This window comes from Gambusia affinis, linkage group LG01 (assembly GCF_019740435.1).
Source record: "Gambusia affinis linkage group LG01, SWU_Gaff_1.0, whole genome shotgun sequence".
NCBI lineage: Eukaryota > Metazoa > Chordata > Actinopteri > Cyprinodontiformes > Poeciliidae > Gambusia > Gambusia affinis.
Window position 1 is genome coordinate 27,689,177 of NC_057868.1, and position 19,909 is coordinate 27,709,085.

Below are 19,909 nucleotides of genomic sequence, written 5' to 3' on the forward strand. Positions count from 1 at the left end.
TGTCGACAAGGATGTGACGGTTTTGTAATGGGATCTTGTGCAGTACAAAGGGAACTCCTAAATATAGCCATGGCAGTTATTCAGTAGAAGCTGAAATAAAATACTTTTCCCTTGTAATCCCCTTGTAAATAGTTCACTGACAGCAAAAATGTGAAGTCTGTTGAATAAAGGGCACACCACGGGTCTAAGAAAGTTTAGGTGTATATTTGTATTGAAATAGATAATAAAGATGAGAAAGTTTGTATGAAGGTCAGTGTTACCAAATGATGGACACACATTTTTATTGGCTAAAAAAACCATCACCCCAGCTTATCAAAACATCATATAATGGTTAAATACTTATAAGCTTAACTTATACTCTTAGGGTTTTATAACATTTTTTTCAAATATTATTTATTTGCTTTAGTCTGATCTAAATTTGAAGTTCTGTAAGAACTGATAGAAGTCAAAACAACACTTTCTTATGACAAGATGACAACATCGGTATGTACATTTTGTGTCTGTTTTTTGTATTCAAATACATATTTAGCCTGAATAAAGCAGTCAATATAAGACTGCATGTACACTAAGCCAACTTTTAATTGTTGGAAAGGTTTTTCACTTTTCACATCACATAAAAAACATCACATAAAATATTACATTTTGGTGAAGTCTGATCTGTCTGATTTAAGACCTGTGTAATGTTTAGCTAACTTCTGTGTGCAATTGTTAAAGAAAGTCCTTCATCATCCATAAACAATAACCACATAAGTGAAGTGGATGCCAAAAAGCCAACAAGTTCATACTTTTTATCTTTGCAATTTGTTTAAACTACTGGGGCAACCAAACATCGTGAATCAAATTGCTATATCACCTTGAAATAAAAATTTTTTAAATAAACCTGCAGAAAAAGAGAAAAAATAAATAAATAAATAAAACAAAACTTGGAGATATGTTGCAGATAGGTTGGATCAGGTGAAGGGCAGCCAATTTCTTTTTTCTTTTTTTTCTCATTCTTTTCATTTTGTCTGTGAGATTGTATCTATTTTTCCATTATTCAAAATGTTAGAATCCATCATTAAAGTCCTCTCACGTCTGTCTGTAAACACTAACAATTAAACCCAAACAGCATAATACCCCACATCAAATCTTCTTGTACATTTTGCAAATCAGGATAGGAAAAAACTAAATGAAATTCTACATTTTTGTAATAAAGAATAATATATTTGTTAAAAAGTGTCAAGACGCAAGAATAGCTAATTTAGAATGAATGATGGAACCAGCATTCACATTCACAGACCCATTCATAAGTCCATAAAAATAATCATTCTGTAAATCTGTTACTCAGTTTCTCTCAGCTTTCTCATGCACATTCATAGGTGCGTTAGCAGTATTGTGTACGCCCAAGCTTTGAGTCATTAAAGATTCACAACTCTTTCTAGTGGAGAAGTGTGAGTGATGGAGTTTTCTAATCTTTTTTTAACCAGCCACTGGTGGATTAAGGAGAGAGAGTACACACAGAAAGTCCTTATCTATTTCTCATCTTCCTCTGATGTAGTCTAACAAAAAACAAGTTTCTTGGGTCCTTGTTTTCAGACAAAGTATAATGATTCAGTCTGTTAGAGAAAGATGTAATAACACAGCTCTACCAAGTTCATTTTGATCATTTGAGCTTACATACAGGTTAATACTTTGAGAAAAGCATTGGAAGCTACAGAAGACTTGAGGCTGGGGCAGATATTTTTTTTTTCTGATACATTAAAATGCAAACAGAACAACAAATAATTGGTTTAGCTCAAAGTACATTCAGGTGTTAAAATGATCTACTCCCAGTCCAGTCTTAAGTTTGTTTAAAGTTAAAGATTAGTGGCAAAATTTAAAATTGTTTTTCCTCTCCATCCATTCTCACTGAGCTTGGGCTATTTTTCAAAGAAGAATTAACAAAATTGTAGAAAAATGAAAAAGTTGAAGGGGTGTAAATACTTTAACACGGCATTGTATACTTGCTGAATATTTATACTTATCAAAGTATTTGTGTGGTTGGCCAAAGCCTAATAACTTGCGGTTCTAAAACTAATTACAAACCACAAACGTTGTTGGATTCCGGGGTTGTTGGGGTTTTGTTTCTGGGTTCTGGTTAGGCTAGTCACTAACTTTCCACCAGAGAGCGCCAGAGACTGTTTTTCCCGGCGGAGGCGTGATCGCCAGCACACCTGTTCAACATCTCCTCATTATGTCTGGAGTTCAAGAGGAGCTGACTGACGGGGCTTCGACGCCTGAGTGTTTGCCAGCAATGGTAGTCAGAGCCCTACAGTGAAAACTCTTTGTTCTCCTGAGAAATATCTCAAGTGATTCTTCTCGTTGTTCTCCTCCTCCAGGTGTCTTCCTTGAGACGCTGAGTTCCTTTGTGAAAGGAACTGGTTCTTCCGGGTTTTTCTGGAACCAATTCCCTCGTGACGCCGTGGAGGAATATCCGCTGGTTGCCCAAGCCCGTGTCTTCCCTTTGAGACGCCGAACGTCAGTCAGAACTCTCCTCAGTCTCCAGCCCGCCTGAGCCCATCGGTCCGCCTCCCCGCCACTGTTGCTCCTGGATCCAACCAATCCCGAATAGCTCGGACCCGTTCAGAAGACCTCTTGGACTGAATCCCCTCGATCCACACAGTTAGCCCTCCCGGACTTCCACCATCAACTTCACAAGTAAGATTAGTCCGTGTCATTCACTCACCCCTTTTTTCCGACGCCCTCGAACTCACCATCTCTCTGTTGTCTCCGTAGTTTGCCGCATTCCCCGAAAGCTGCAGTTCCTGGAGCAATAACCCTCAGCAGATTTCCTGAACATTCAATAAACCATTTTTACTGATTATCTGTTTCCCTGTGGTGTTCTGCATGTGGGCAAGAAAAGTAGACCCAAACATGACAGAACACTCAGGCCAAAATCCTAGTCCAGCAGACACCATTAGGAAAACTCTTGCAGAGCAACATTCACTGTTACAATCCCATGAATCAGCCCTCCAGGAACTTAATACCCGTCAGATCGAGACCAATCGACGGTTGAATGAATTAATGACTTTCTTGCAAAACTCTGCTTCACAGTCTCCAGCACCCGAACCTACCCCGGCTCCGGCTCCGGCTCCGGCTCCGGATCCTCCAGCCCATTCCGCATTTTCGGAGATCCGTCCACCGACGCCAGAGAGATTTTCTGGGGATTTGGACAAGTGCAAGGGCTTTATTTTACAATGCTCCATAATTTTCAATCACTCACCGCAAAGCTTCGTCCGCGATAGCACCAAGATTGCTTACGTCCTCTCTCTTTTGTCGGGCCAAGCTCTGAGATGGGCCGAGGCCAGGTTCCCCTCGCCCACTGATTATGGTTGCACTTTTGAGGAATTTCTAAAAGAGTTTCAGCAGGTGTTCAGCCACGACCATGATAAGACTTTCCATTCCAGAGAATTATGGAAAATTAAACAGGGACAGCGAACGGTGGCCGACTTCGCCATCGAATTTAGAATAAAAGCCGCAGCTTCCGGCTGGAACAGTGCCTCTTTAAAGAGTGCGTATTTTCATGCCTTGAATGAATCTATCAAAGACGAATTAGCCACGCTCGATGAACCAGCGACCCTAGAAGAGCTAATAAGTCTTACAATTCGCTTAGATTCAAGAATACGATCCAGAACTAAAGAGAGAGGTCGTAGAGAGACTCCCGTAAGAGTTTCCGCCGTTCCCTTACCTCTCAGAGCCGATCCAGTTTCTCCCGGCTCCTCAGAACCGGAGCCTATGCAAATCGGCCGAACTCGCCTAACCCCGCAGGAGCGACACAAAAGAATGACCTCCCGTCTATGCCTTTACTGCGGGCTTCCCGGTCATTTTATCGCTCACTGTCCGGAGCGGTTAAACCCTCCGGTCCGCCAGTAGGGGCGAGGAGGGTGGCGGACCATCAACAGAATAATTCCTCCCCTCGCCTGCTACTTCCAGCTACCCTGATCCATAATGACAAATCTCTCCCGTTGGCTGTTTTAGTTGATTCTGGCTGTGAGCAGGACCTAATAGACACCACTTTAGTCCAGCAGTTGGCAATCGAAACTATTCCCCTCACCGCTCCTCTTCGAGTCACCGCTATTGACGGCCAGACGCTCCCTCAGATCACCCATCAGACCAAGCCCATACATTTAGTCATTTCCGGGAATCATAGAGAGTTAATTTCTTTTTTTGTTTTTCCCTCCGCTAACTCCCCTATAATCCTCGGCTTCAATTGGCTTCAGCGACATAATCCGCACATTAACTGGGCTAACCGGCATGTCGAATCGTGGTCCACCCCTGTCACTCCTCCTGCCTCGTTTCCGCAGTCCCACCAGATCCATTACCGGCAGAGCCGGAACGAGCGGATCCTCCCGACCTTTCCACAATTCCACCTGAATATCACGATTTAGCTCCGGTTTTCAGCAAAACCAAAGCCTTTTCTCTTCCTCCTCACAGACCTTATGATTGCGCAATAGATCTCCTTCCCGGAGCACCTCTTCCTTCTAGCCTTTATAATATTTCCCGACCAGAACGTGAAACCATGGAGAAGTACATAAGGGACTCGTTAGCTGCGGCATTATCCGCCAGTCCTCTTCACCATTAGGGGCGGGGTTCTTTTTTGTGGGCAAAAAGGACGGCTCTCTCCGCCCTTGCATTGATTATCGTGGGCTTAACCAGATCACTGTAAAAAACAAGTATCCCCTGCCACTGCTGTCCTCCGCTTTTGAACCGGTCCATGGCGCAACCATTTTTTCTAAATTAGATCTCAGAAATGCCTATCACCTACTCCGTATTCGTCAGGGGGATGAGTGGAAGACTGCATTCAAGACACCCCTCGGTCACTTCGAATATCTAGTCATGCCTTTTGGCTTATCGAATGCCCCAGCATTTTTCCAAGCTCTGGTCAATGACGTTTTAAGAGATTTTCTGAATGTTTTTGTTTTTGTGTACTTGGATGACATCCTCATTTATTCTAAGACCCTTGCAGAACACAAACAACATGTTCGGCTCGTTCTCCAACGCTTACTGGAAAATAAACTTTTTGTTAAAGCAGAGAAATGTGAGTTCCATAAAACGTCTGTCTCCTTCCTGGGATTCGTTCTAGAAGCTGGACAGATAAGGCCCACGGAGGAGAAGATCAGGGCAGTTTTGGACTGGCCCATTCCCGAGACACGGAGACAACTCCAGAGGTTCCTAGGCTTCGCTAACTTCTATCGCAGATTTATCCGAAATTACAGTCAGACAGCCCAACCGTTAACAGCCCTGACGTCATCCAAGATCAATTTCTGTTGGACCACAGAAGCAGACAAAGCTTTTGAGAAACTTAAGAGTCTTTTTTCCAGAGCACCTGTGCTAGTTCAACCAGACCCCACGAGGCAATTTATTGTCGAGGTTGACGCTTCTGATTCTGGGGTAGGGGCGGTGCTGTCTCAAATTTCAGCCTCTGACCACAAGACTCACCCGTGCGCCTTTTTTTCCCGTAGACTGTCACCCCCGGAGCGCAACTATAGCGTGGGTGACCATGAATTGCTGGCCATCAAACTGGCCTTGGAGGAATGGCGGCATTGGTTGGAGGGGCGGAACATCCGGTACTTGTTTGGACTGATCATAAAATTTATCTTATCTCCAATCCGCTAAGAGGTTAAATCCACGTCAATCCCGTTGGTCACTTTTTTCTCAAGGTTCAATTTAAGCATTTCCTTCCGTCCCGGTTCCCGCAATGTTAAACCCGACGCTTTGTCCCGAGTCCACTCTCCAGACGACACTGATAAGGTTCCTGCATCTATTCTTCCCCCCAGTTGCACTGTGGCTACGGTGACTTGGGAAATTGAGGATTTGATTAAACAGGCCCAGCAATCTGAACCCACCCCAGAGTCATGTCCGTCTAACAAGATCTACGTCCCCTCCACGATTAGAGCCCGGTTTATGCATTGGATTCATGCTTCAAAATTTTCTGCACACCCGGGCATAAGTCGCACCATTGCCCTTATTAACCGCAGGTTCTGGTGGCCGTCCATACACAAGGACGTTAAAGAATACATTTTAGCCTGTTCCATTTGTTCAAGGAACAAGCCGTCCCATCGACCTCCTTCAGGCTACCTCCAACCTCTACACATTCCCAGTCGCCCCTGGTCCCATATATCCATAGATTTCATCACTGGCTTACCTCCCTCCAAAGGTATGACGACGATACTCACCATCATTGATCGCTTTTCAAAAGCCTGTCACTTAGTTCCACTCAGGAGGTTACCCAATGCGCTTCAAACTGCTCAGTTGCTCGTAAAACATGTTTTCTGTTTGCATGGTTCCCCGCAGGAGATCCTGTCGGACCGGGGGCCTCAGTTCATCTCCCAGGTCTGGAGGAGTTTTTGTTCTGCCCTTGGTGCTAAAGTCTCCTTAACTTCAGGTTTTCACCCTGAAACTAATGGCCAAACTGAGCGCATGAACCAGGAGTTGGAGTCCACCCTCCGTTGCTTCACCTCAACTAACCCGGCGGACTGGAGTCAATTCCTACCATGGGTAGAGTATGCTCATAACAGTCACACCTCTGCTGCCACAGGTTTTTCACCATTCGAGGTTTCCATTGGATACCAACCACCGCTGCTTTCCTCTGAGGAAAAGGACATTTCTGTGACCTCGGTGCAACAACACATCCGTCGCTGCCAAAGGGTTTGGAGAAGTACAGTCCATGCCCTTAATCACACAGCGGAGCAAAACAAGCGCCAAGCAGACCGCAAGAGGATCCCGGCCCCCAGCTACACTCCAGGTCAGAGAGTATGGTTATCCTCACGCAACATCCCGCTAAAATCCATATCGAAGAAACTATCTCCCAGGTTTATCGGCCCATTCGAGATAACTACAGTAATCAGCCCATCTGCAGTTCGTCTCCGCCTCCCTTCTACGATGCGCATACACCCTACCTTTCATGTTTCGCAGATTAAGCCTGTTCAAACCAGCAATCTGTGCCCTCCTTCCGAGCCCCCTCCTCCCGCCCGAGACATTGATGGCCATCCGGCCTATTCTGTCCGCCGGATCGTGGACTCCCGTCGGCGAGGTCGTGGTTGGCAGTACCTCGTCGACTGGGAGGGCTACGGTCCGGAGGATCGTTCCTGGGTTCCCAGTTCATTTATTTTGGACCCGTCTCTTATTAGTGATTACCGTAGTTCTCTCCCTTCTTGTTCTTCTCGGCCGCCAGGTGGCGACCGTTGAGGGGGGGGTACTGTTGGATTCCGGGGTTGTTGGGGTTTTGTTTCTGGGTTCTGGTTAGGCTAGTCACTAACTTTCCACCAGAGAGCGCCAGAGACTGTTTTTCCCGGCGGAGGCGTGATCGCCAGCACACCTGTTCAACATCTCCTCATTATGTCTGGAGTTCAAGAGGAGCTGACTGACGGGGCTTCGACGCCTGAGTGTTTGCCAGCAATGGTAGTCAGAGCCCTACAGTGAAAACTCTTTGTTCTCCTGAGAAATATCTCAAGTGATTCTTCTCGTTGTTCTCCTCCTCCAGGTGTCTTCCTTGAGACGCTGAGTTCCTTTGTGAAAGGAACTGGTTCTTCCGGGTTTTTCTGGAACCAATTCCCTCGTGACGCCGTGGAGGAATATCCGCTGGTTGCCCAAGCCCGTGTCTTCCCTTTGAGACGCCGAACGTCAGTCAGAACTCTCCTCAGTCTCCAGCCCGCCTGAGCCCATCGGTCCGCCTCTCCCCGCCGCCACTGTTGCTCCTGGATCCAACCAATCCCGAATAGCTCGGACCCGTTCAGAAGACCTCTTGGACTGAATCCCCTCGATCCACACAGTTAGCCCTCCCGGACTTCCACCATCAACTTCACAAGTAAGATCAGTCCGTGTCATTCACTCACCCTTTTTTCCGACGCCCTCGAACTCACCATCTCTCTGTTGTCTCCGTAGTTTGCCGCATTCCCCGAAAGCTGCAGTTCCTGGAGCAATAACCCTCAGCAGATTTCCTGAACATTCAATAAACCATTTTTACTGATTATCTGTTTCCCTGTGGTGTTCTGCATGTGGGCAAGAAAAGTAGACCCAAACATGACAAACGTCTGAGTAAAATTTTACAAATTAATTCAGTCTGTTAAATCTGGATATGCTGTATATGTAAGTTACATTTTTAAATATTATTTTTATATATTTTCATTTGGGACCATTTTGTTTTGAAAACCTGAAAACATGTTTATTTTTGCATGCTAGCATTGGTCTTTTCTGCTACATCTGACACCATCAACTTGAATCACAACAGCCCAAAGAAACCTATTTTTCTTTGTATATATATATATATATATATATATATATATATATATATATATATATATATATATATCACATTTAAACCCTATAGCAACACAGCTTGCATCATGTACAGCACTCTAAGACACACCAAAGGCTCTTAGAAAACAACGGTTGAAGCTTTTGTAGCAGCAATCATTCCTTGCAACCTAATGGAGCGTAATCGGCTGTACTGTTCACAATGCAAAATCCTTATAAGTATGGATTCTGCTGTATAATACAAAGAGGTGTTGTGAATTTGACACATTATCATATTAATTGTTCATTGTATAAATAAGTCAAATTTTCAACAAGAAGATGCGACAACCTTGCTTGTCACTTGTCATTTAGTGGTAAAAACACGCTCCGCTCTGATGTGAAGAGACTGCCGTTGGCTGTTGCTGGGTCAGCTGAGAATAGAGTTGTTTTCCTCATTTCCTCTCTTGTACTCCTGTGATCCCATGTTGGGAATGTATCAATGTCAGCACACCGAGTGTGTATGTGTAGGCGCCCAGCACTTTGCCAATGTCTGATGGTCTGCCTGCAGTGCTACACAGAGGGACAATAATTTGGTTTCTCCCTGTTTGGTTTCAAATCAATTTTGCAAACGTGACTTTCAAAGCAATCGAGAGACCCAAGCTGTTAAAGAGAGACTGAGGGAAAGATTGGGGGGGAAATCTGATCGTACATAAAAGCCAAAAAAAAAGCCAAAGAAAACAAAACACAGCTGATATCTGAGTTTATTTTTAAATGTTTAATGAAATGCGGTCAAAATGCACATCATCACGCAAATAACTGCATAGACTGATACTATAACAGAGTGTAGATACATTAGTTTTGATGTCATTCATGACACATGGTAAATTAAGAAGTGTGTGGCAGCAGCTGGGTGGCCTCGGCGTCCTCCAGATGTTGTCTGGGAGAAAATGATTGACCTGCTAATGAAGTCTGGGATCCTCCAGTCAGCTTTCCTCCTCAGAGACAGTCTTTGACATTGACAGCAACACCTGTCTGTCTGACCAGCTGACAGTAAAACTGAAGACATACAGGACTTGCCCTGAATCACACATACCCTGTAGTATTCCTCTATGAATATGAATCTAATTTCTTCTCTTCCTATTACACATCCACACTTACCAATGGCGCTATGAAAAGCAGCCTAAAAGGAGTGAAGACATTGCATTTGTGACTAACTGGAACCCCAGTCGTTTATCCAGAAACTTGGCAGAGAATCTGGCGACTGCCACTCTCTATAAGCAGCAAGTGTGTGTTTGTGGGTGTCTTTCCATCTTTGCATTTGTAAGCAGCACACTGTGAGTCATTCTGGAGATAGTGGCCTCACCATGGCAGCTGGACAGGAGGAAGAGATATTTCAATTGGAGCACGGAGTGGAGGCTGATGACTGTGAGAGCATGAATCTGAATCAAAGCCATCACTGGGAGTTATTTTTGAGCCTGTGTCTGCAAGGGAAAAAAAAATCACAGAGAATAAACAAGCAATTCTAATCTTTTCAGTTCACGATTGAAGATTCTTGCATATGAGCCAACAGAGGGCAGTATAAGGTAATGGAAGACAGTCACCATTGAACTGAAAGTGGAGAGTGGAAAGTTTATTCACAAATAACCTTCTCTAGTTTGTAAAAAAGGTCATATAATACTGTATCTTATTACCATGACAATACATTTGCACACTGTGAAATACCATCTTTCCCTCTAATGAAAATACTCATTTGCTCCTATAAACATTCTTCTGGTTTTGCCTCCTATTTAGCCTGTATCTCTTTTTAATGTCCATCTATTGCTTCAGCGTTTACTAAATATTTTTAGTCCTTTTTGCATCATTCTAGATGCGCTGTCCTGACCTGTGTTTTCCAGGAAAAGCCACATTGCAGAGTTGAGTCACTGAGGGAGTCATATGAGGACAGTTAATGGCATTCAGACTGCCTTAGTCCAAATGGATGTCCTGGGACCCTGACCCAGGGGAGCTGAGTAACATTGTGCTGCTGCAAAGTCACTTACCTGCATCACATGATGGCAGACCAGAGGGAGCTTGTATTTGGTATACTTTGCACAAACACATTTGATCAAAAAGAGAGAAAATATAGGTGGAAAAACATATGGATTTTACCTTATCGAAAAACAATCTCAACAGAGTAACAAAAAAAATAAAAATTAAATCAAAAGCTAGATAATAAAACACTTTAACTGATAAACAATGAATGAGAATGTCATTGAACAGATGGAAAGAGCATGAAGATCAGGTTAGCTCCTTCTTGAGTTTGCACCTTCTAAAGGTGTGGGAGTTATGAAGTTTGACAGCAGCTGGCAGGAAGGACCTCCTGTATCGTTCGGTGAGACAGTGTGGTTGAATCGTCCTGCTGCTGATTTTCTCTCTGGTTTTGTCCAGTATTTCCTGGAGAAGATGGGTGTCATTTTCAGTCATTTCAAGCAACTTTGTCAACAGCCTATACTCAGCCACCTCTTTCAGTAGAGGTAGCATCATGCCAAAGAGACTCTGATTTCTTTATGTCTGTTCCTTTTCTTTTCATTATTAGACATGATGCCTGCTCTCCAGCACACCACAGCAATTACACTAGTACCTGTCATCTCCATGTTTGTAGGGCTTAAGGATCTCTACATCAAACTCACCAATGTGAATTGAACTGGTGGGAATTTAGACTTCCCAAAATCCATCTCTCGTGTCTGATGATAGCACAGTTCCTTGGCTAGCACCAACATTACAAAAATCCCATCTTGTTCAGAAACAGTGCACTATAATTAGAAACTCAATTAAGGAGAAGAAAACATTAGTTGCATAAAATGACTGGTAGCTCAGCTAAAATGTTCTTCTTCTTCCACAGCCATTGACAGCCACTGTGGGCAAGATTTAGATACGTCTCTTCATGGACATGTCTGTATCAAATGAATCCTTGATTACCAACTCTATAACAATAGACAACAGAGCTGTGGGATGATGCTTCTTGGGCACAGGGAATAGGAAAGATGTTTTCCAATGAAAGAAAGATGGAGAACATTAGAGTAGTTCCCCAAGTGTTGTTTTCTTCTTCAAATATTAGGACAAGCTAGCATTCAATATTTAAGGCATAGAATTATTTTTTGCAGTGGTCGGAAATATACATTTTTTTGCTGCATTATTAGTTGTTAAAACTGTAGTAGCAGAAAACTCTGGTGAACTAATGCAAAACACTGATGGCTTCTAATCACCCCTAATTGCCTGCCATTCACTCTGACCCAGCAGTGTTTGATTCCACACACTCGTGCACGCCCACAAAACAAGCTCCACTTCCTGTCAAGCACTTGGAGTAATCTCCTCTACGATTTTGGCAGGTAATAATGTTAGACAGCTAGAGAGTTTATCACATTGTTCCCTGTCTAACGCAATGAAAGTGCAGAGTGTGCATTGTGGCCCGTGAAACCACATAGATCTCTCCTGTGAAGACCAACTTCTATTAACTGCAATTCTGCTGAATCGACCATGTCCAAGTGCTCCACATTCAGCTCCAACTTCTGAAGATGTGCAGAAAGTGCAGAGAGAGTGGACCTATGATTAGAGACCAAAGATCTATGTTGAGCTAAGAGAGTTTAAAATGGCTAGAGCTTGGAAACCTTTAATTAGAGCTGTGCTCGGTTTCAGCCAAATCTTGGAAGAAGCCTAGCATGAAAGAAAACAAAAGTCCACAGCTGTATGCAAAAACATTCCTTTTCATAAAACGGTATCTAAATATAGTTATTGTTTGTAAATAGTATCAGCTTCGCTGAAATGCAGGCTGAAATGTGCCGGCTTTATGCCAGCACATTTTTGTATCTCTCTATTTAGTTATTATCATAGTCTTGGGTTCATCTCTGTCTTTATTCTTCAACATCAGTCTTTTACTTTCGTCTTTTAGGAAGTTTTAGGGGTGGGAAGATCCAGTGAAAAAGAAAAGTGAGCAAACAAAGAAAGTTTCAAATGAATTAAAAAAGTTACTGGGACATAATAAAATCAGAAAGATTTCTTTTATACACCCCTGTGGCTCCCGACTGCTCCAAAGATTGTTCTGCAATAAATTATAGTACAAATCTGCATAAATCCATGCATCATCATTCTCTCTTCTTTTCAAGATTATGCAGTTTTAGATTAGTTTAGTTCAGTTATAAATTAAGCAGTTGTGTGCTAAAAGAAAAGCGGAAACAGAACACGGTCTTTAAATGTTGTAAAGTTCACATTGTCAGATTGCAGAGTAAAACAACCTACAGTTCTGAATATGTGAAAGCTGCTTGTAGATGAGGAGCCATAATCTATCTTTAGCATGTTTTGAAAGCTTTTTTTAGTTGGAGGATGTTTGAGTGACTGGTGACCCGGTTTACCGTGACACACAAGCTAGAGAACACACACATTCAGTCTGCAAGAGAAGGAAAAGCAATTCAAAACCAGATCTTGCAAATGGGCGGGCAGTGGACACGTTCAATCTTCAAGATAAAAATTCCATGCCATAACCTCCACTTAAGGGCAAATTGAAATTGTTTTGCAAATGATATACAATGTCATGTCAGGCAGGACCAAAATATTGTAACTCTACACTGCATTGTGTTGGTTTATAACATAAATCCTGTTTATAGCAAAAATGGGACGTTGTAGAGAACCTTAAAGGTCATGGATATTTTTATAACCCACTGTAACCTGTATTTTTGAACAACTACACAGCCCATTGTTGTACTATCATGTTACAATCTATGTTAAACTAACTCAACAAAACCATAACCTTTTAAAAGGAAATGATTAAAATGTCTCATCCCCATTATTTTGGAGCTTTATACAAAAGTGTTTGACATCAGTGTATAAAGGTTTCCAGGTGCATCACGGCAGTAACAGCTAAGCTACCTGGTGTATGTTTTTATAACACCACTTCCTTTGATTAGACAGCTATATTTATTGCCCTGGAAGGGATGACAAGTTTTAATGCCACAACTTCAACCTCATGCCTTGAAAAGTTGTTCTGCTGGCACTGATTAAACCTTAAAACTGCTCTCAGTTCATCACTAATCCCTTCATGCCTTAAAACGGCTTAGATGTAACTCTTGCCTCATTTGCTATGCAAGGATCTATGAATATATAAATTGGTCCTGTTCTCTATCTTCGCTGCTTGCCTGGAACTGTTCAATAACAGCTCCACACAATGATATTTCAGACATAAATATTTGAGCCAGTGACATCTTCTGAGGAAGAAAAAAAAATTAAGCAAATGATAAATGAGCACCTGCAAGTCAAGTGATCAGTTTGGGTAATGTAATGGCAACTCCTAAAATGGTGCTGATGTAAGTCATCCATTATGTTTGTAAGACTGCAGCTTGGGCATCATGTCCAAATAATTATAATAATGCATTTAAAATTTTAGGTAAACATGGTTCCTGATCATTAGGTACTTTTTCATATCTTGTCTGGTGATGTGCACAAACTCCAAAATATCTTAATGGGATTTTATCTAACATACCACCACAGAGTTGTGCATATTTGTTGAGCTGAAGGAAAAGGATACATGGTTTTACAATATTTAGCAATAAAAATTTGTAGTGCAAAAGTGTAGAACAACTTATTGCTGCATTTATAGCTGCTTGTCTATTGGGGTATGTCTGTACTTTAGATTGACTGATTTTTAAAAATTCAATTCATCTTTCAAAACAAGTCAAGTCAGAGTGGATGAAGAATGTCTGTGAACAGCAAGACGCAAACAATCAACTGGATTCAGGTTTTAAATGGGTCATTAAAACACATGAATATCCATTTATTTCAACCATTCCATTGTAGATCTGGTAGCATGTTCAAGATCACATATAACCTCATAAAATAAGTTTTTCTTCCAGGATTCACAACCTTCATCAATATTTCCTTCAACTCTGCCAAGCTTTCCGGGCCCTGCCGGAGAAAAGCATCCCTACAGCCAGCATAACACTCCTACTGATACAATTTTACAGTACTTCTTCTTTTTTCTTTTTTTCCAAGGGATGATGTGGTGTTTTTTTTTCTTGATGGATAAATTAAACACCATGGCTATAGTCTATTTGAAACAAATTCAAGTTAAACTAAAGTTTCACATTGTAAGAGTATTTCTTTGGGTCTTATACTTTTAAGATGCAGTTCAAGGGACAAATTTCTGTTTATTGCTTCGTTATTTCTGTCATTTATGAGTCTAATTGTGTTGACACAGTTGAAGGGAATTCTAGAATGCTATATATATCTGGAATATACGATTGTCGTAATTGTAAAGTTATCTCTTGTATCAAGTTATTCTATATAGATTTTTTTAAAAGTACATTATGCATTGAACAGCATTGTGCATGTTGTTCTGCCTTTTGTAATTTACACTGGATTAACAGTTAATTCAAACCGCTCCAGTACTGCCCCCCCCATCCCCCCGCCCCCCCAGTTGTTGTTTTGTGACATTGTTTTTGTTGACCTGAAAGGTAAAAGAAATAGAGAAATTCAAGATGGCCGAACGTAATGTCAAAGTGTTCATAAATTAAGTCGACATCAACCTTGAAACGTTGTTGCTTTGGACGAGATTTGTCTGCAAGTCTGAACTGTAATCAAAATAATTATCTCTATTATCTCTATGATAATGTAACGATTCTGTGTTTTAGTTCTGCTGGGGTCCATATAGTTATGTGTATTTGTTATAAGTTGCATTGTGATCCGGATTGTTATGTGTAGAGTGTTATGGGCTTCTCCTGTCTGACTCTGACGACTCCCACTCACATGTGATAGGCCTGTCATGAGGGCGGGGGATCGGTGGAGCGGCAGTACCGGGACCGGGAGTGAAAAGAGTTCAGAGTTGGGTTAGCAGTGAAGCTATCTGTTGAGTGTACCAGTTTCGTTAGAGGCGTGAGCTGCAGCCTCAGGAATAGCAGCCCGTGCTTATTCTATAATTTGTACACTTAAGCCAGTTATGAAAATGTTTTTATTTTAGCTTGCAGTAAGCATAACCCGCAAGTTTGCGATGTTAGTTAGCTAACACCATGCTTTTCTTATTTCAGTTTTACGATGGTAAAGGAGAAGGCACCGGTCAGAGGCCATTGTTAAGTCAATCAGCAAAAAGGAAAGAGAAGTTTATTTATTGGAGCCTCGTCTTGTCGCTGTCTGTGCCGGTGAAAACATAGAGGGAGGACAGCACACGTGCTACACTGGGGGAGATCTGCATTTGCCTCTGTTGGGGTTACACTTAAATTGGGATGTGTGTCATCTAAAACTGCACTCAGAGTTGGACCGCTAATCCTCCAAGTGAAGAGCGGAAAAGGTAGTATAACATCTATTTTTGGGATTAGGGTTTGTGCAAACCCATCGCAGAGTGAGTGATGGAAAGTCTTGTAATTCTGTCTAGTCTCGTCTTTAGCCCCACGGAGTGCATCAAGCACAAAGGATTAGAGACAGCCCAACCCAAAAAGGCTTACCTTGTGAGTCTCATACCAGAGTAAATTGCATCCATCAGCGTGTCAGCAGAGCTGGACTCCTGCCTAACCATCAGTCCTTCTCACAGGTAACGATGGACTCAGACAGTCTCATGAATTGGTAAAAGCAGCATTGGAAGCTGAAAAAAAAAAAAAAACCATGAACTGTTTCATACTGCAGTAGATAATTAATATTTTACCATCAATAATAGTCAGGCTTAGATTTAGTTTTAATCTCAAACAACAGCGTGGTTACAATCTAATGTTATATGTCTACATTAAATGGCCAGTTGGATTTTATTGCAACCAATGACCTAACAAAGAGAATCCACCTCACCTGTCCAATCCAAACCCCTCGCCTGCCATGAACAGTGTCCTCTGCCCACGTACTCAGAATCATGAAGAAGATAAAAAATATTGCTTGAAGAAGATGCAATCCAGTGATTATTGCAAACATCAATATGAAAACAAAAGCCGTATGGGACATGCTGGACATAAGAATCAAAGCTTTATGATGAGTGTCCCATAAAAATAGCACTTAACCACACTTTAATTGGTATGTTGATGTAATCGTAACGCTTATGGATCACACAGCCTCCACGTTGACCAACTATTTATCATTACTGTTTCTGCAGTAGCAAAACACGCAGCAGAGGTACACAAAGCAAAACTGACAATCCTCCTCATAAGCTGGTAAACCTAGTGAGGATCGGAACTGAAGTACTTTATTATTACTCAAAAACTGCATCAAATTATTTAACAGTGATCATTTCAGGCAACAGAGGTTGATAGATAATTGCATGTCTTTGTTTATGAAGAAATTTACTCAGTACATGTTGATGAATGTTTATGAATTTTAACTTGTATTGGTGCTCTTTTTTTCTGCTTCAACAGTCAGTCTGGCAGTCTTGAGTAAAATCTCAGTGTGTGAGCACCACTGTGCTTTTATAATTCTTTGCTAATGTGACATGTAGCTGCAGAACACTGATGCAGTCTATGATGTGTGTGTCTGTGTGTCAGGTAAAACAACCCCCCCCCAAAAAAAAACATGTTGCTGACTTATTTATATTTCTCCGACACTGCTCTGCTGCCTCTTTGAATAGCCCAAGGTATGAGAGAACATAATCATAAATAATTTAGAGTTGCAGTGCCTTGTGCTCACTCGCAATAAGGGAGCAACAACGAAAAAAAAAGGGATTACATTCTGAAGAAAATTAGTTCCTTCTACAGAAAACAGAATCAAGCTCTTTAATATTTGCTTATTCATGATGTAGCGAACAGATGGATAACATAATTGTTTACGACTAGGTGCTGCACATAAAACTGAAGCCAGTGGCTGCTTGTATTGCAGAGAAAAAAACGGGAAATGAGAGAAAAACGTGGATCTACCTTGAGGTAACAAAATTAATCAAAATTCACTAGCACCTCTTGCAGTCTGCTCTGTGCCTCTCTCTCTCTCTCTCTCTCTCTCTCTCCCTGTGTATATATATATATATATAAAAAAAAATATATATATATATATATATATATATATATATATATTTATATATACAGAGAGTGATAGTGAATCTGTAAAGTTTGTAAAATATTGGCCTTAAAACTTTTTATCATTTTGTTTGCCGAACACGTTGCCTTATTAAACTGATCCAGATCAGCATGATGATAGTTTCCACTAAAGTTATGTTCCAATTTTACCAGATGATCAATCTTGGCACCAAAGTCAGCTCCAGGAAGAAGCAAAGTTCTCAGCAAGTTTGATTGTAAATAATGTTTTTTCTAACAGTGTTGCTTTGCATTTGTATCAAAATGGATTAAACTTTTCATGGTGAAGGATATGTGTTTTAATATATAAAATTAACTCTTCTGCTCTAGCAAGGAGTGATTTATTTCTCAATTTGCTCTGCTCTCAAAAACTAGAAATAGGACAAAATTTCCTGTGGTGTCCAAAGTTTTTCATTAATACTGCTGTTTAAGCAGTTCCCTCTAAGTGATACCACTATGCCATAATAAATGTGATTAGGTATGATTTATTGACAAACTAAATCAGATGCTTTCTGCTTCAGTTCAAAACTCCAAGACAACGTCAACATCTTTCCCACCCAGTTTCTCATTTTTTTGGTGGTTTTATATCATTTTAGAAATCTCACTGCAGGGACATACAGTTTCACATCTTCCACACAGTGAGAAGATTACTAATTGCTCTGCCTCCTGCTTAGCAAACCGCTTTAATTACATAAAAAAAAGGGAGTGCTCACATGCAGTGGATGTATTACACCAGAGTATTCAGGGCGAGCACTGTAACTTCGCATGAGGCTGGTGGAAGTGTTGCAGAGTCCAGCCTCAGTATGCTGCTGTGTTGCAACAGACAGACTGATCAGTTCATCTCACAAGTCAACAAATACGATTAAAGGATACAAGCAGCTTTGCTATATAAACAGCCATAAATATTAATCTCGGAGTCTGATGTGTATGCAAAAAAAAAAACTCAGTGGATCAACCAGAGCTATGATGTGGGGAATATTTTGAAGTAACTCCTTTCTCCATGTAATTTCATGCCTAGAAACGGACACAAAGCATTTGAATTTAATGTTGTAATTTGAAATTATTTCATTATGTTGCTTGAAGCAAATAGAAACCATTAAGAGTTCGAAAACAAAGCACTTCCAGATGCATTTAGCAGAAAACATTTTATATATATGTCAATATAAAGCTGCTCTTTATCTTTGTCAAGATTAAGGTATAAGAACAAAGGTTAAATAATATTGAAAAGCAAAATATATATTGAGAAACATTCATAGCTGTTTTAAGGGATGGAAATCTGCACTGACTGGAATAGAAGACGTTCTTCACAACAGCATCCATCTGCTAACAGGGGTGTTTCTTCGTACCATTGTAAGCAACATGAGAGAAACTAGAAGAGAAAGCAAGTAAGATAAATTTTAGATCTCAGGGTATAGATTGCTGTTCTGCATCACTCTCATCTCTCCATGACCAAATCTATTTCTTCAAAGGAGCCCAGAAAAAGCTTTTAGGCAGCACTCGAAAATGCACAGCACAAAAGACACAGTCACGCTGTGATCGAAGGTCATGTTATAAAGTGTCATGTGGAGAGTTGAGTCTTTGTAAGGCGCTGTCCACCGCAGAGACCTTTCCACCGTACAGATCTTTTTTTTCTTTTTCACCTTTGCTCTGTAATTATGAAGCGGCTACGTTAACAGTAGAACCACAACCACATAGACTGTAAGTACCTAGTCGGTGTAATTCCAGTGGTTTTAGGCAATGAAAAACTACATATTTCAGCATGGCAAGAGAAATATCTGTCAATGGGAATTTTTATTCTGACCCCCTGTTGCTTTGGTTGGAAAACAGTTTGCAATGCATCTGAAAACACGTTGGCACGAAACACGGATTCAAAGAGAAGACCTAGCAAAAGAAAAAGTTTTCTTTGTTTCAACAAATCACTGTCATTTAGAAAACTACAAACTGTAGCTTAGAAAAAGTACAGAGCGACTAGCAGGAGCTGCAGGTTATAGATGTCTTATACAGGGATGTTCCACAACAATCCCAATTGGATCTGGATCTTAATCGAGTCACGTTTTTATTTTAAAGACTTCTTTGCCTCTACCCACAGTAATCACACAGGAAATGAGTAGGATGAGAAAAGGGAAAGACATACAGTTAAGGTCCTGAGTTCAACAATCAAAACCTGGATTGCTGTGCCGAGGACTAATAGTCTCCATATAAACGGTGCCCACTATTCTGCCTTTTTGAAAAGATCAGAATCAACATTATTGACTCAACTTTTAATATGTTTTGCTGGTTTACTTTTACAGTTCAGTGTAAACGGAGAATTTTCTATTCTTCACTAGAAATTTAGCATTTAGATGTTTTTTGTTTTTTTTTGCTATGCCACAGTTTGGCGGGTCTTAAAGGTGTTAAATGACAGCTTCTTGAACCCCAAAATTGCTCAAAGGTGTGGTGGTCCTATTAGATGAAAAGACATAATGTGCACAGCAATATGCGGTGTATGTGTCATGTAGATAGATTATGTATTTTTGATAACATCGGAAATAAATCAGGTGTGAGCTATTTTTTTTTTCTTTTACTTTGGTCCATTTCAAGGTCTCCCCAAGTTTTCCAAAAGGAACAGAGGGACACAGGTCTGGAACATAAGTACAGACAAACCTCTTACA

General features: G+C 41.1%; 1 protein-coding gene and 1 long non-coding RNA gene across 3 annotated transcripts in view; one reads left to right on the forward strand and one right to left on the reverse strand.

Annotated features, from left to right (window-relative positions):
- Positions 1–2,675: 2,675 nt before the first annotated feature.
- On the reverse strand, positions 2,676–3,397 carry LOC122830214. Its single transcript, XR_006370495.1, has 3 exons — positions 3,280–3,397; positions 3,093–3,178; positions 2,676–2,810 (listed from the first exon to the last, which is right to left on the reverse strand). It is a non-coding gene; the product is annotated as an uncharacterized LOC122830214 (long non-coding RNA).
- An 11,620-nt stretch (positions 3,398–15,017) lies between these two features.
- The window catches only part of LOC122832608 (potassium voltage-gated channel subfamily D member 3-like), a 171,199-nt gene continuing 166,307 nt past the window's right edge, over positions 15,018–19,909 (forward strand). Inside the window, exons 1-3 of one of the 2 annotated variants that reach the window (XM_044119563.1) lie at positions 15,018–15,102; positions 15,306–15,565; positions 15,662–15,805. The gene's annotated coding sequence lies outside the window, so the exon portion shown is untranslated. Of the gene's footprint in view, positions 15,103–15,132; positions 15,566–15,661; positions 15,806–19,909 lie in introns of those variants that run through there. The other variant, XM_044119526.1, reaches the window with a different exon arrangement.